The following is a 15616-nucleotide window of genomic DNA, read 5'->3' on the forward strand; positions in this document are numbered from 1 at the left end:
CACTGTGGCATAGTAGGTTACGCCCTGGCCTGAAGCACTGGCATCCCATATGGGCACTGGTTCGAGTCCCAGCTGTTCCTCTTCCTATCCAGCTCTCTGCTATGGCCTGGGAAAGCAGTAGGAGATGGCCCAAGTCCTTGGACCCTGCACCCACATGGGAGACCCAGAAGAAGCTCCTGGCTCCTGGCTTCGGATCAGTGCAGCTCCAGCCGTCCTGGCCAATTGGGGAGTGAACCATTGGGTGGAAGACCTCTCTCTCTGTCTGTCTCTGCTTCTCCTCTCTCTGTTTAACTCTGACTTTCAAATAAACAAATAAATCTTTTTTTTTTTTTTTGACAGGCAGAGTGGACAGTGAGAGAGAGAGAGACAGAGAGAAAGGTCTTCCTTTGCCGTTGGTTCACCCTCCAATGGCCGTCACGGCCGGCGCACTGCGGCCGGCGCACCGCACTGATCCGATGGCAGGAGCCAGGGGCTTCTCCTGGTCTCCCATGGGGTGCAGGGCCCAAGCACCTGGGCCATCCTCCACTGCACTCCCTGGCCACAGCAGAGAGCTGGCCTGGAAGAGGGGCAACCGGGACAGAATCCGGTGCCCCGACCGGGACTAGAACCCGGTGTGCCAGCACCGCTAGGTGGAGGATTAGCCTAGTGAGCCGCGGCGCCGGCTATAAATCTTTTTTTTAAAAAAAGAGAGAACCTTGACAGCACTGTGACCCTCCAGCCAAGTCCAGCCCACGTGTTTCATTAGCAAGTTGTGCTTGAAACCCAGCCACACACCTCATTCACTGTGTGTGCTGGCTTTTGTGGTCTGAGGACAGGCTAAGCAAGAGGAGCCATCTTTATGCATCCTTGGGTTGCACATCTTTGGATTCAACCAACCCCAGATGAGAAATACTTGGGAGAAATAAATTGTGTGTGTCCTGGACATGCATAGACCTTCCCCCCTTATTCCTTAGACAACACTGTGCAACACCTACGTAGATGGCATTTGTATTTTCTAGGTGTCACAGGTAACCTAGCGGTGACTGAAAACATGCAGGAGTTTGTGCTGTGCAGAGCTGTACAAACATGCTGTCACTTTTCGTGAGGGACTTGAGCACCCACAGGTTTTGCATTGTGGGGCTCCTGTGGGTAATCCCCCAACCCAAAGGAATTCTGAAGTGACTTGTCAGCCCCTGTGCTAGGCGATCCTTGAGTGAGCTTTGCCCGCACGTGATGGTGAAAGGCGGGACTGCTCACCATTTTGTGCCGTATTTCCAAGTTTTGGTTGAGTCTTCCGACCAGTGTTTGAAAACTTTTGGTGTACAGTTTATCTCTGCTACCTTCAGTTAGGCCATGTAGTTCCAATGCCCCAGGTTTCCGTTGGCTCAGGGTTTTCAGACCCCACGCTCTGTCCGAGGAGATGCTGAACACAGTCTCTTTCTTGTGGGGGTAGGAAGTCCCCCGTGTGAAGCAAAGGGTTGCTCTCCTGAGGGGATCCTGGGCCGGTCTGAGAAAGGCGAGCGAGGTACTTGAGTACCAGAGGCAAAGGACAAAGGGAATTGATCCATCATAGTAACTGCTGGAGGGGGAAGTTCCCATGTGAGCCTCAGCGGGTGACAGCAGGCAGGCCCGGGACACTGCGTTCTCCTCCACTGGCTCAGCCCCGTCCTGCCTCTCTGATGAGCCTGAGCTCTCCCTGCTGACCCAGCGGTGCAGTCTAAGCTCTCCCCTCACAAAGCCCACCACACCCAGGCTGTCCCCACTCCTCCCAAGCTCTCTCCCCACTATCTCGGCAGCTCAGCCTCAGTCCAAACCCCCTAAGTCACACTCGCCCAAGCTCCCCCCATCTCAGCAGCCCAGCTTGGCGTGGGTCCCCCGTGGCCCTTCCCGGCCCCCCTGTGCTGTATACACCGCTGGTCTCTGTCCCTGCGGTGCCTCTGCTAGGAAGGGCGCCCCCCAGGCTTAGTCTCTGGATTAACCTGACCTGGCCGTGGCTTCCTGCTCCATCTCCTCTTTCCGCACAGAATTGACTCTGAGCTCCACAGGGTTTTGGGAACCACCCCAGCGAGTCTTTGGATTATAGAAAAATAAAACCGAGGTCCTATTCTGGAGTGGAGGCATCTCAGGCAACGGGAAGTGAAGCTGGTTTTGGTCAGCATCATAGAAGCGTGCCTTCTTATTGTGCCTTCTTTCAGTAACATTTGCAACACCCTCTTCACACTGAATTACACTCACCATAGTAAACAATTAGTACAACACTCAAGCTGAAATACAGATGAGTAAGAAAAGAAAAAAAGGCATACTTTATGCTAACGGTAGTATCTAATTAAGTTGTATAGTCTGCTTTGGAAGCACCCAGCATACCAGAACCAGCCACTGAACGCAGAAGGCACCAAACTACCAAAGACAAAGGACGAATCCAGGATTACCTGGGGTGAGGGATGGGGTGGTTGGAGGGCAGAAGGAGGGACAGGACAGTGAGGCTGCCCTGACAGGCACCTGGGCTTTCTCAAGAGATGTTAACATTCCAGGCATTCCGACAAGGGACACTCCAGGCTTGGCTGGCAGGACAGGCCCCACAAGTACCTTTTAACAACTCTGTTTACTACCCCAGACACTTGGAGTGGCCATCAGGGTCACCTAAAGGGCAAGTGGGTGGTGACAGCCCCTGCAGTGCTGGGATGGGATCACTAGAAGGCAAGAGGAACACTGTGGGGGTGGGGGTGGGGGTGGGGAGGGCCTCTGGACTGAACGATGAGAATGGCATTGGGTACAAGTGCTTAAGAAACAGTGATGGGGCATTTCCAACTCAAATATCACAAACATTATGCTAATATGTAAATAACATTTACATTTAAGCTCAGGTATTTATAAACAGTTTTTAAAAATCCTCTATCAGGCCGGCGCCGCGGCTCACTAGGCTAATCCTCCGCCTAGCGGCGCCGGCACACCGGGTTCTAGTCCCGGTCGGGGCGCCGGATTCTGTCCCGGTTGCCCCTCTTCCAGGCCAGCTCTCTGCTATGGCCAGGGAGTGCAGTGGAGGATGGCCCAGGTGCTTGGGCCCTGCACCCCATGGGAGACCAGGAAAAGCACCTGGCTCCTGGCTCCTGCCATCGGATCAGCGCGGTGCGCCGGCTGCAGCGCGCTGGCCGCGGCGGCCATTGGAGGGTGAACCAACGGCAAAAAGGAAGACCTTTCTCTCTGTCTCTCTCTCTCTCACTGTCCACTCTGCCTGTCAAAAAAATAAAAAAAAAAAATCCTCTATCAGTGTGTATGGAGGGACCCTGGAGCTACCGCTGTGTGTGGAGGGATCCTGGAGCTATCACTGTGTGTGGAGGGACCCTGGAGCTATCGCTGTGTGTGGAGGGATCCTGGAATTTCGCATGGGCTGAGGAACCATTTTGCACTGGGAGATTTTTCTGCACGTTGTCTAACATCCCCCTGCCCCTCCCCTCAACACGAACACTAAATGATATTGGTGCCCACGGAAATCCTGCTACCCCAGTCTCCATCAATGGGAGGAGGAAATTTGCGAATATGTCTAAATTGTCCTCTAGGGGGCAGTGCTGCAAGAGTGGAGAATGCCTTGGGGAAAGGTTAGGCAGTGTGATCCTCTTGCCTGGGGTGCGGCTTAGGGGTAAGGAGGAGTGGGGCCAAGGGAGAAGAGGGGGACAGAAGGATATTTTTGTCCTCTTGCTGTCCTCCTGGGGAAGGCTGCAGTGTGGGTCTTCCACATAGATGGGTGGCTAAGGTGACACCTGACACCTTGTGCGTTTTAAATTTTCCTTGATCAGTGTGTGTGGTATAGAAAGCTGTAGTAAAAACACTCCCCTATAAAACAGTGACATGCAGGGCTGTCTGTATCTACATGTGTGTGCACTAGAGCACTTCAGAAGGTTCATGGAAAAATGGAATGAAAAGCTTTCAACAATACACAACTGACATTAACTTTTAAAAGACCTCTCTTACATATATTTCAAGTTTTTTTGCACCACAATAAATGTATCGTTTCCACGATCTTCTTGAAGTCCCCTCATATGAGTGTGTACACATACATGTATACCTTATGTATGCACACACACATAGGGTCATCATTCACTGGACTGCAGAAAAAGTGGAGGCAACCACTAAGGAGAGGAGAGTAGGTTTAAAAAACAGAATAAACAAACCTATGGCACATCCTTCCATTTTTGTTTTTAATGATTTATTTATTTATTTGAAAGGCAGAGCTACAGAGAGAAAAGGAGAGAGAGAGAGAGAGAGGAGAGAGAGAGGAACTTCCATCTAACGGTTTACTCCCCAAATGCCTGCAACAAGCAAGATCAGGAGACAGGAACTCCACCCAGGTCTTCCAAGTGGATGGCGGGAACCACGTAGTTGAGTCATCAGTCACTGCCTCCCAGATGCACTTGTATGAAGCTGGATTGGAAGTGGAGCAGCTGGGACTGGAACTGGCATTCTGATACAGGATGTGGGCATCCAGGCGACAGCTTCACCTGCTGTGTCACAGTGCTTGCCCCACTGTAGCCACTTTTTAAAGACAATGAGGCAAATCAGTTCATCTGTCCTGAAGAATATCCTCAATGGCAACAAGGCTATACATATGATGGGCAGAGAAATAGAATTTTTAAAAATACAAATATTATGGGCCGGCGCCGCGGCTCACTAGGCTAATCCTCAGCCTAGCGGTGCCGGCACACCGGGTTCTAGTCCCGGTTGGGGCACCAGATTCTGTCCCGGTTGCCCCTCTTCCAGGCCAGCTCTCTGCTGTGGCCAGGGATTGCAGTGGAGGATGGCCCAGGTGCTTGGGCCCTGCACCCCATGGGAGACCAGGAGAAGCACCTGGCTCCTGGCTCCTGCCATCGGATCAGCACAGCGTGCTGGCCGCGGCGGCCATTGGAGGGTGAACCAACGGCAAAGGAAGATCTTTCTGTCTCTCTCTCTCACTGTCCACTCTGCCTGTCAAAAAAAATAAATAAAATAAAAAAATACAAATATTATATACATAAGGGCCGGCACTCTGGCGCAGTGGGTTAAAACCCTGGCCTGCACTACTGACATCCCATATGGGCGCCAGTTCATGTCCCGGCTGCTCCACTTCCTATCCAGCTCTCTGCCAATGTGCTGTGAGGATCAAATGAGACGGCGTGCTTATCCTTTATCCAAGATGCCTGGGATCAGGATTGTTCCAGACTTCAGGGTTTTTCCAATTTTGGAATGTCTGTATAGGCTCTCCTGCCAGTGTAATGGCCAAAAAGCTTTGGATTTTTGAGCATTTCAGATTTGTTGGTTTCGGATTACAGATGTTCAATATGCAAAATGTTTAAAATCCCTGTGATATACATGGGATACCCTAAACCTTTGAAATGTTTAAAATCCCCTGCAATAAATATAATCCTGCATATATTAAATGCATTTAATAAATATTATATAATTTTTAAAAATGTAATAAATACTTAATCCTGCAATAAATATAATCCCCTAAACCAGTGCCTAGTCTTTATTTCTTCTTGAAAGTTTCTACTGTTGTTGAGCCAAAAGATGGCAGCAGAGGGAAAAACTCTGTAGTCTGGTAGTCTGCAGGCAGCTGCCTGCTGGTGGACTGTGATGCTGGCAGTGAATTAACTTGAAATCCAGGTTCCAGTCTCCTGCAGAGGTAGCAATACTAAGCAGAGACTTGTGTGCAAAAAGAAACATAGTTTGCTTGGCAGTGAGGGAATAGGCACACCTTCACAGGCAAGTGTGGGTCCTCTATACAGAGAAATATACAACATGAATGGGCCAAAGAGTTCCCCATCAGCTGGGGAGAAAAGAAACCGAAAACAGTACCTGTGTGAGCAGGAGGATGGGAGAGGGGAGACACTCCATTCAGGCACCAAGAGACAGGCATGGCACCTGGAAGTGAGGTCTAAGGCATAGAGAGAGAAAATAGCAGTGGCATTTTTTTTATTTTTTAGATTTATTTTATTCGTTTGAAAGAGTTACAGAGAGATGGGAAGAGGCAGAGAGAGGTCTTCTATCCACTGACTCCCCAAATCACGGCGGCAGCCAGGGCTGGGCCAGGCTGAGGCCAGGAGCTTCCTCCAGGTCTCCCACATGGCTGGCAAGGGCCCAAGCACATGAGCTAGCCTCTGCTGTTTCCCAGGTGCATTAGCGGGGAGCTGGATGGGAAGTGGAGCAGCGAGATTTGAGCTGGTGCCCATATAGAATGCTCATTGCTGGTGGTGGCTTGACTCATTATGCCACAAAGCTGGCCCCAGCAGTGATACTTCTAAGCAGAGTCCATGGTGGAAAGAGAGGGCTCTCCTGCCTTCTGCTTCCTTTTATCTTCTAGGTGCCCAGGTCCTGGATGTAACAGATGCATTGTGGGAAGGCAGGCACCCTGACTGACAAGTAGAAAGGCATCACCCAACTCCCCCCAACATGTGCCTGAGCGCCACAGATCTAACTAGATGCATACCTATTTCTAGCTCCACAGACCTAACTAGCTGCTTGCCTGTATATCCTATATCAATGTGAATTTACCTGGTTGACTACTGCGTCTCTATCAGAATTTATCAAAGCTGTACATATTCTGAATCGTGACGTGGCCAAAAGGACAATCTTTAATACGTGGGAGCTTGCATTTTTAGTGTTACAATAATTGCTCTTGTAATCACATGAAGTTTTCACACGTATCCATCTTTTCAGAAGACTTGATGACAAAGCCGGGTCACTTGTCCTGCAGAATGTCCGAGTTCTGGCTTGAGGGACACTTCCTTCTAGTGTGACTTTTTCCTGTCTTCCCAATGTTTCCTACAGGCTGCAGGCTTGCATACATTGAGGCCCAAGTGCTTGGTTATTGTAGGGCCAAATGTTGCATCACATTCCAAACGATGCACTATCTGGTCGTTGTCTTTTGGTGGGCGCTAAGATGGATCAGCAAATTCAAGCGGTGGCAACCTAACCCTGTGCTGCATCTATTAGCACCATTGTTTGAGTCCTTTCATTAGGAGTTGTAAGTGTTGACTTTCTGATTCTGCATTTATTATCTGGAATTATTCTGTATAGAATTCTTAGCTATATAGACTGCTTGATCTCCAGGAAATGCTATTAATGTTGGAAATGCAATATAATTTCTCAGTTATTGCCCTTTCATTTTCAATTTTTTAAAGATTTATTTATTTGAAATGCAGAGTTAGAGGGAGAGAGTGAGAGAGAGAAACTTCCATCCTGTGGTTCACTCCCCGAACGGCCACAACGGCTGGACCTTGGCTGGTCCGAAGCCAGAAGCCAGGAGCTTCTTCCAGTTCTACCATGTGGGTGCAGGGGCCATCCTGTGCTGCTTTCCCAGGAGAATTAGCAGGGAGCAGGATTGGAAGTGGAACAGCTGGGACTCGAATCGGCACCCATATGAGATGCTGGTACACCATAGGTGGTGGCTTTACCCGCTACACCACAGAACCGGCCCCCATTTTCAATTTTTATGGTAATGTGACTAGCACTCTTCAGTCCATTCAATCTGGTTTTTTTTTTTTTTTTCCTCCGTTCATCTTCTTTTAAAAAACATATCATGGGGGCAGGTGTTGTGGCACAGCAGGGTAGGGTGCTGCCTGGGATGCCTGAATCCCACATCAGAGTCTCGCCCTGCTACCAGTTCAGCTCCCTGCTAGAGAGCACTGAGAGGCAACAGACTATAGCTCAGTTACTGAGTTCTTGCCAACCACAAGGAGACTTGGACAGAGTTCTTGGCTCCTGGCTTTGGCCTGGCCCAGCCCTGGCTATTGTGGTCATTTGGGGAGTGAATCAGTGGATGGAAGATCTCTCTGTTTCTCTACCTTTTCAATCAATGAATAAACATTTTTTAAAGAATTAAAGTATGTATTATGTATTACTCATGTTAACCAGCTGGAATCATAGTTCTTCTCGGTGGTCATGTCATTTGCCTTGGACCCGGGGGAGCCCCTGCAAGCCGGCTCATGGGTGTCTTGCTGTCTGGTGTGTCCCTGGCATCAGCACAGATGGCGTCCCTGCTTTCTGGCACGGTGAGCTCTCCCAAGTCCTGCGTGTCCATTTTCTGTCCCAAACCTGGGCGAGGCCTCATGCTTTTTAGTGAGAAATGGTATTTATTTATTTTTTTTAAAGACTTATTTTATTTATTTGAAAGACAGAGTTACAGAGAGAGGTAGAGACAGAGAGAGAGGGAGGTCTATGGCCGCAATGGCTGGAGCCAGGAGCTTCTTCTGGGTCTCCCATGTGGGTGCAGGGGCCCAAGGACTTGGGCCATCTTCTGCTGCTTTCCCAGGCCACAGAAGAGAGCTGGATTAGAAGAGGAGAAGCCGGGACTAGAACCGGCGCCCATATGGGATGCGGGCACTTCAGGCCAGGGCTTTAACCTGCTGCACCACAGCGCCAGCCCCGAGAAATGGTATTTAATTTTGGTCATTTTAATGGAGGGGTGGTGGCTTTGCATTGAGGTTTCCCTTTGCATTTCCCTGACGGCTAATGATCTGAAGCATCCTTCCATGTGCTAATTGACCCTGCATATATTTTCTTTGGTGAAAGAGCAAGCTTTCACCCATTTCTAAAAATGGCATCTTCTTTTCATCATGCAGTTGTAGGAGTTCTCTCCATAGTCAGAATTGAGTCCCGTGGCCTGTACGTGTGGATTCTTCCCCCATCCCTGGCTTGTCTCTGTTTTCCTTCATGGTGTCGGACAGTGAACAAAAGTTCAACATTTTGATGAAGTCTTAATGTTCTTTCTTTCATGATTTTGACTGTTTTGTTTCCTCAGATACCTTTAACTACTCCAATGCTGTAAAGATATTTCCCCCTCTATGTTTCCTAGAAGTTATTTATGATTTGGTTTATCATGCACTCTGAATTAATTTTTATGGGTAGCGTAAGATAAAGATTTCTGTTTTTTTCTAGAACAATTTGTTTTATATATAGATTTTTTTAAAAGATTTATTTATTTATTTGAGAGAGTTACATTCAGAGAAAGGGAGAGACAGAGAGAGGTCTTCTGTCCACTTGTTTGCTCCCCAAATGGCTGCAATGGCCTGAACTGTGCTGATCAGAAGCCAGGAGCCAGGAGCTTCTTCTGGGTCTCCCACTGCTTTCCCAGGCCATAGCAGGGAGCTGGATCAGAAGTGGGGTATCTGAGACTCGAACCAGCGCCCATATGGGATGCCGGCATTGCAAGCAGCAGCTTTACCTGCTATGCCACAGCACCAGCGCCGCCCTACTTTTTTTGTTGTTTAAAATTTTATTTATGGGGCCGGCACTGTGGCGCAGCCAGTTAACGCCCTGGCCTGAAGTGCTGGCATCCCATATGGGCGCTGGTTCTAGTCCCGGCTGCTCCACTTCTGATCCAGCTCTCTGTTATGGCCTGGGAAAGCAGTAGAAGATGGACTTGGGCCCCTGCACCCACATGGGAGACCTGGAAGAAGCTCCTGGCTCCTGGCTTTGGATCAGCGCAGCTCCAGCCATTGAGGCCATCTGGAGAGTGAACCAGTGGATGGAAGACCTCTCTCTGTCTCTACCTCTCTCTGTAACTCTTTCAAAAAAAATAAAATAAATCTTTAAAAAAATTATTTATGTATTATTTGAAAGGTGAGTTGGTGGGTGCCTTCCATCCATTGGTTAACTCCCCAAATGGCAGCAACAGTGGGAGCTGTGCTGATCCGAAGCCAGGAGCCAGGAGTTTCTTCCAGGTCTCCCATGTGGGTGCAGGGGCCCAAGGACTTGGGCCATCTTCCATTGCCTTCCCAGGCCATAGCAGAGAGCTGGATCAGAAGTGGAGCAGCCGGGACTCAAACCGGTGCCTGTATGGGATGTAGGCACTGCAGGCAGCGGCATCACCTACTACTCCACAGCACCAACCCCTGGCTAATTTTTAATTGGGGTAAAGGTGCAGTCTGATTTGCAGTACACAGACACAGTGTGTAATGATCAGCTCAAGGCAATTGGCATATCTGTCACATCAGCTATTTATCGTTCCTTTGCGTTGGGAACATGAAAAATCTTACCCAGTAGTTACTTTGAAATACACGATTCATTGTTGTCAGCCATAGTTCCTCTGCAGTGCTTTGGAGGGTTAGAAGTTACTCCTCCTGTCCAACTGTACCCTGTGCCCATTAATCATTCTCTCTCCTCCCCTCCCTCCCCTGCACTCTTTCTGGTTCTGGTAACAGCTATTTCATTCTTTATTTCTTTGAGATCAGGTTTTCAGCTTCTACATATAAGTGAGAAAATGTGGTAGTTTGTGTCTGACTTGACTTGCTTAACACAAAGTTCCCCTGTTCCATCCATCTTGCTGCAAATCACAGAATTTAATTCCTTTTTTGGTGAATAATGTTCTGTGTATCTGTACCACATTTGCATTATAAATTCATCTACTAGTGGACACTAAGGTTGATTCAATATCTTGATTATAAATATATTCAATATTTTGGCATCATTTTAAAAAACCAACTGGAAATGGGCATGTGGCCTAGTGTTAAGACATTGGGTAAGGTGCTTGTATCTCCCCCCAGGGTACCTGGCTTTGCTCTCTGCCTGCTGCTTCCCCATAATGCAGATCTGAGAGGCAGCAGTGATGGCTCAAGTGCTTGGGTTCCTGCCAGTCATGGGAGGGACCTGGATGGGGCTCCTAGCTCCCAGCCTCGGCCTATCCCAATCCCGGCTATTGCAGGCGTTTGGGGAGTAACCAGTGAGTGGGCGCTCTTTCTCTTCCTATCTGTCTCAGTTTCGTTGTCTCTTTGCATCTTGTATTTTTAAAATATCATCTGATCACATATTACATATGTATGGGTTTATCTCCAGACAGTATTCTGTTCTGCTGATTTACATATCTTCCCTATGCCAATATGAAAATATCTTGTTGATTGTAGCTTTACAGGAAATCTTGAAATCAGATTATACGTCTTTAAACTTTGTTTTCCTTCTTCAAATTGTTGTTTTCCTTCAATTTCCATGATAGTTTTAACTTATAAATATCTACGAAAGAGACTCCTAGGAATTTGGGATTGGATCGAAGCTACAGATCAACTTGGGAAGCATCGACATTTTAGTAATAGCAAGTGTTTTTACTGATGAGTGTGGTGTATCATTTTATTTATTTAGGTGTTCCTTTAATTTCTCTTAGCAATAGTTTGTAGATTTTCTGTTCTTTGAAAGAAAAGCAGAGTGACAGGGAGAGAGAGAGCTCTTTCATCCGCTGGATCATTCCCCAAATGCCCACAATAATAAAGCCTAGTCCAGGCTGGAGCCAGGAGCCAGGAACTCCAGCCAGGTCTCCCACGTGGGTGGAAGGGGCTCAGGTACATCATCTACTGCCTCCCTGGGTGCTCGCTGGCAGGAAGATGGATTGGAAGTGCAGAGGAGCTGGATACAAACCAAGCGCTTGGACACAGGATGTGGGTGTCCCAAACGGCAGGTTGACATTCTGTACTGCAATGCCTACTCCAAGTTTTAGTGTTTTTTTTTTATTAAAATCTTTCAAATTATTTTATATCTTGGATGTTCCTATAAACAGTACTCTTTTTTAAAGATTTATTTATTTATTTGAAAGTCAAAGTTACAGAGCCACAGGGAGAGACAGAGAAAGATCTTCCATCTGCTGGTTCACTCCCCAAACGGTCACAACAATCAGGCTGGGCCAGACTGAATCTAGGAGCCTGGATCTTCTGTTTCTCCCACATGGGTGTCAGGGTCCCAAGCACTGGTTCCATCTTCTGCTCATTTCCCAGGGTCATTAGTAGGGAGCTGGATCAGAAGTGCAGCAGCCAGGACTTGAACCAGCACCTACGTGGGATGTCGCAGGCGGCAGCTTTATTCGCTGCACCACAGCGCCGGTCCCATGGGTAACAATTTTCAATCTTCCATTGATTCATTCTGTAAATATAACTAAATATTTAAAAAAATATTTTTTGAGGACAGCATTTGGTGCAGCAGATAGGGTACCACTTGGGAGGCCTGATCTCATATCATAGCGCCTGGGTTCAAGTCCTGGCTTTGCTTCCAACTCCAGCTTCCTGCAATTAAATGCTCTGGGAGGCAGCAGATGACGAGTCAAGTAGTGGGATCCATGCTACCTTTGTGGGAGACCTGGACTAAGGCCCAGGCTCCTGGCTGCAGCCAGATTCAGTCCCAGCTGTTGTGGGCATCAGAGAGTAAACCAGCAGATGGAAGATCTCCCTCTCCCTCTCCCTCTCCCTCTCCCTCTCCCTCTCCCTCTCCCTCTCCCTCTCCCTCTCCCTCTCCCTCTCCTTCTCCCTGCTTTTTAAGTGAATAAGTAGTAAATTTAAGATGTTAAAATTTTTTTTGAAAATTAATTTTAGAGGCGGGGGACAGAAGAACAAACTCCCATGTGCTCTTTCACTCACCAAATGCTGCCAACAGCTGAGGCACAGGAGCCAGGAGCTGGGAACTCAAGCCAGGTGGCCCACATGGTGGGCAGGAACCCCATTACGGAGCCATTGCTGCCTCCCGGTGTCTGCATTACCAGGAATCAGATGCTACAGCTGGGGTGTAGGTATCCTCACTGGCATCTTAACCACTAGGCAAACTGTCTTCCCCACAACCAAATATTTATGGTTTATTTACGTGCATATCTTTGCTCTTTTAAATTTGTTTATTTATTTTCATTTTTATTTGACAGTGAGAGAAAGAGAGAGATCCATCTTCCATCTACTGGTTCACTCCCCAAATGCCTGAAAGAGTTAAGGCTGGGCCAGGCTGAAGTCTGGAGTCCTGAATTCATTCTGGGTCTTGAACACAGGTGGCAGGAACCCAAGTACTTGGCCCATCACTTGCTGCCTCCTAGGGTCTGCACAAGCAGGAAGCTGGATTAGAAGCAGAGGAAGGGCTGGTGCTGTGGTGCCCCAGCCTGCACTGGCATCACACATGGACACCGGTTTGAGTCCCGGCTGCTCCTCTTCTGATCCAGCTCTCTGCTGTGGCCTGGGATAGCAGTGCAAGATGGCCCAAGTGCATCTGTTTGGGAGACCTGGAGGAAGCTCCTTGCTCTTGCCTTCAGATCAGCTCAGTTCTGGCTGTTGTGGTCATTTGGAGAGTGAACCAGCAGAATGGAAGACCTCTCTCTCTCTCTCTCTCTCTGTCCCTACCTCTCTCTGTAACTCTGTCTTTCAAATAAATAAAATAAATCTTTCAAAAAAAAAAAAAAAAGAAGAAGAAGAAGAAGAGGAGGAGCTGGGATTCAAATCAGGCACTCTGACATGGGATGCAGGTGTCCCACGGGGCATCTTAACCACTGCACCGAAAGCCCACCCCTGCATGTGTATGGTTAGTACCTTTAGCATGGGTCACTAAGAACTGGGATGTTGGGCCACAGCATAAACGCATTTGTAATTTTGCTAGATATTCACAAATTCCCCTCTAGAAGGCCTGAACTGTTTGCTTTCCCACCAGAAATGTCTAAAGGAGCCTAGTTTGCCCACAGCCTTCCTAACAGAATATGTTTCACATTTTGGAGCTTTGCCACCAGATGAGTGAGAAATGGCTTTCCAACATGATTTTTAGTTTGCATTTGGGGAATATTGTTAATGCCACAGATTTTGCCTTTGAACAGGAATTGTGGATCTTTCAAAAGGGGAATGGTCTTTAGTCCATGAATTTGATGTTAGGTTTGGAGCTGAATTTTTGAGCAACAATCAGTTAGTTACATGTGAATTACACACTAATTAACTTAAACCCCGTGACTATTTCATGGATTAGTCAAACGCTTATTTCCTTTCTTTTTCTGCCACATGATTGACAGCTGTTTTAGCAATCATTAACACTCGCCTCACTAGCTGGGAAGGTGGTTAGTATAAAAATGTCATAAACTTAACCCCCCTTCCCCGACCCGACTGACTGCTTACTCCGCATTCCGTTAGTTAAATAATAATCTTCCCCTGGGTTGTTGATTTTAGTAATGCGTGTTGATTCTCTGCCACCTTGGAAAAGTGTTGTCAGAGCTACACAGGCCCTGAAAACCCAGGCTCTAGAAGACGGTGTGGTGAGTGGAGTGGCCACATGGTCATTTACGTGAGGAACTGCACTTCTGAACTGTTTTTCATATCCTCATTCAGTTTTCAAACTAATTTATTTTATTTATTTGAAAGGCAGAGAAAGAGAGGGGGGTCTTCCATCCGATGGTTCACTCCCCAGTTGGCTGCGATGGCTGGAGCTACACTGATCTGAAGCCAGGAGCAGGATCTTCTTCCAGGTCTTCCACACCGGCGCAGGGGCCCAAGGACTTGGGCCAACTTCCGCTGCTTTCCCAGGCCACAGCAGAGAGCTGGATGTGAAGTGTAGCAGCCAGGACTCGAACCGGCAACCATATGGGATGCCTTGCTATTTGTGACTAAGGTCACTGGATTAGAAAGGGCCTCAGTCACTGGCAGGCACGTGCTTACAGGCACATGGTTTAACTGGGACGACAGCGAGCCGGGTCCACACTGTAAGGAGTGTGACAGTGGCATGGCAGTTCTGTTATCACTGACAGGTGTGCCCAGCTCTCTCGCTCTTCATGCATACCGATGACCAGACAAGGGCCCTTCTTTGCCGGAGTGAAGTCAGGCTCTGAAAACCCAAAGCAGAAGCAGAGAAGGTGGGGGGAGGGGAGGTGTGTGAAGGAGCCTGCAGCTAACTTACCCTGTCCCAGAGTCAGGGTGGCTCTGGACACCCTGTGTGAGGGTGGGGGCCCCCCAGGGGCCGGGCCACCAGCTCCTGGAGCTGTTCAGGTCAGAGCATCCTGACTATGTCTCCTGCAGGAGTCTCCTGTGTGAAGTTTCCCCTGTAGACGTCAGGCCCCTGAAGACAGGGATCATGCCCTGCACGCCTGCACTCCTGGCCTTGCTTTCCTCCCCCGTCGGCGGTGCTGCCACCGCAGTCAGCTGTCGCCCAGGTCAGTCATTCTTGTCTCCTGACACAGGAGAAGCCAGTGTCTTCCCCGAGGGCAGGGTAGACTGAAGCTTGTCGGGGCAGTGTTGTAGTGGGGCAGCTAAGCAGCTGCCTGCAGTGCCCGCGTCCCATGTAGGCGCTGCTCCACTTCCCATCCAGCTCCCTGCTAATGCGCCTGGGAAAAGCCGTGGAAGATGGCCTAAGTGCTTAGGCCCTGCACCCATGTGGGAGACCCAGATGAAGCCTCTGGCTCCTGGCTTCAGCCTGGCCCAGTGCTGACTGCTGCAGCCATCTGGGGAGTGAACCCCCAGATGGAAGGTTCTCTCTCTCACTGTGTGTGTGTGTGTGTGTCTATAACTCTGTCTTTCAAATGAATAAAATAAATCTTTATAAAATAAATAAAAGAAAAATAAATCCAACTTGATTAGTGGGTCTGCCTGCCCGAGTCCAGGCTTAAGTCAAGACGGGCAGCCTGCTCACTCCACAGTTTCTGGGTCAATTTAATTGAAAGGGAGTGTTTATTTTTAAAGTTGATTGATTGATTTTTATTTATTTGAAAGGCTTAGGAAAGAGTACTTCTGTCTGCTGGCTCACTCCCTAAGTGTCTGCAAAAGCTAGGGCTTGGCCAGGCTGAAGCCAGGAGCCTGAAGTCAGTCTGGGCCTGCTACCTGGGTCACAGGGACCCAAGTACTTGGTCCCGCATCTGCTGCTTCCTAGGTGTGTGCTTTAGCAGGAAACTGGATCAGAA

The sequence above is a fragment of the Oryctolagus cuniculus genome, chromosome 9 (genome assembly GCF_964237555.1).
Source record: "Oryctolagus cuniculus chromosome 9, mOryCun1.1, whole genome shotgun sequence".
Lineage (NCBI taxonomy): Eukaryota > Metazoa > Chordata > Mammalia > Lagomorpha > Leporidae > Oryctolagus > Oryctolagus cuniculus.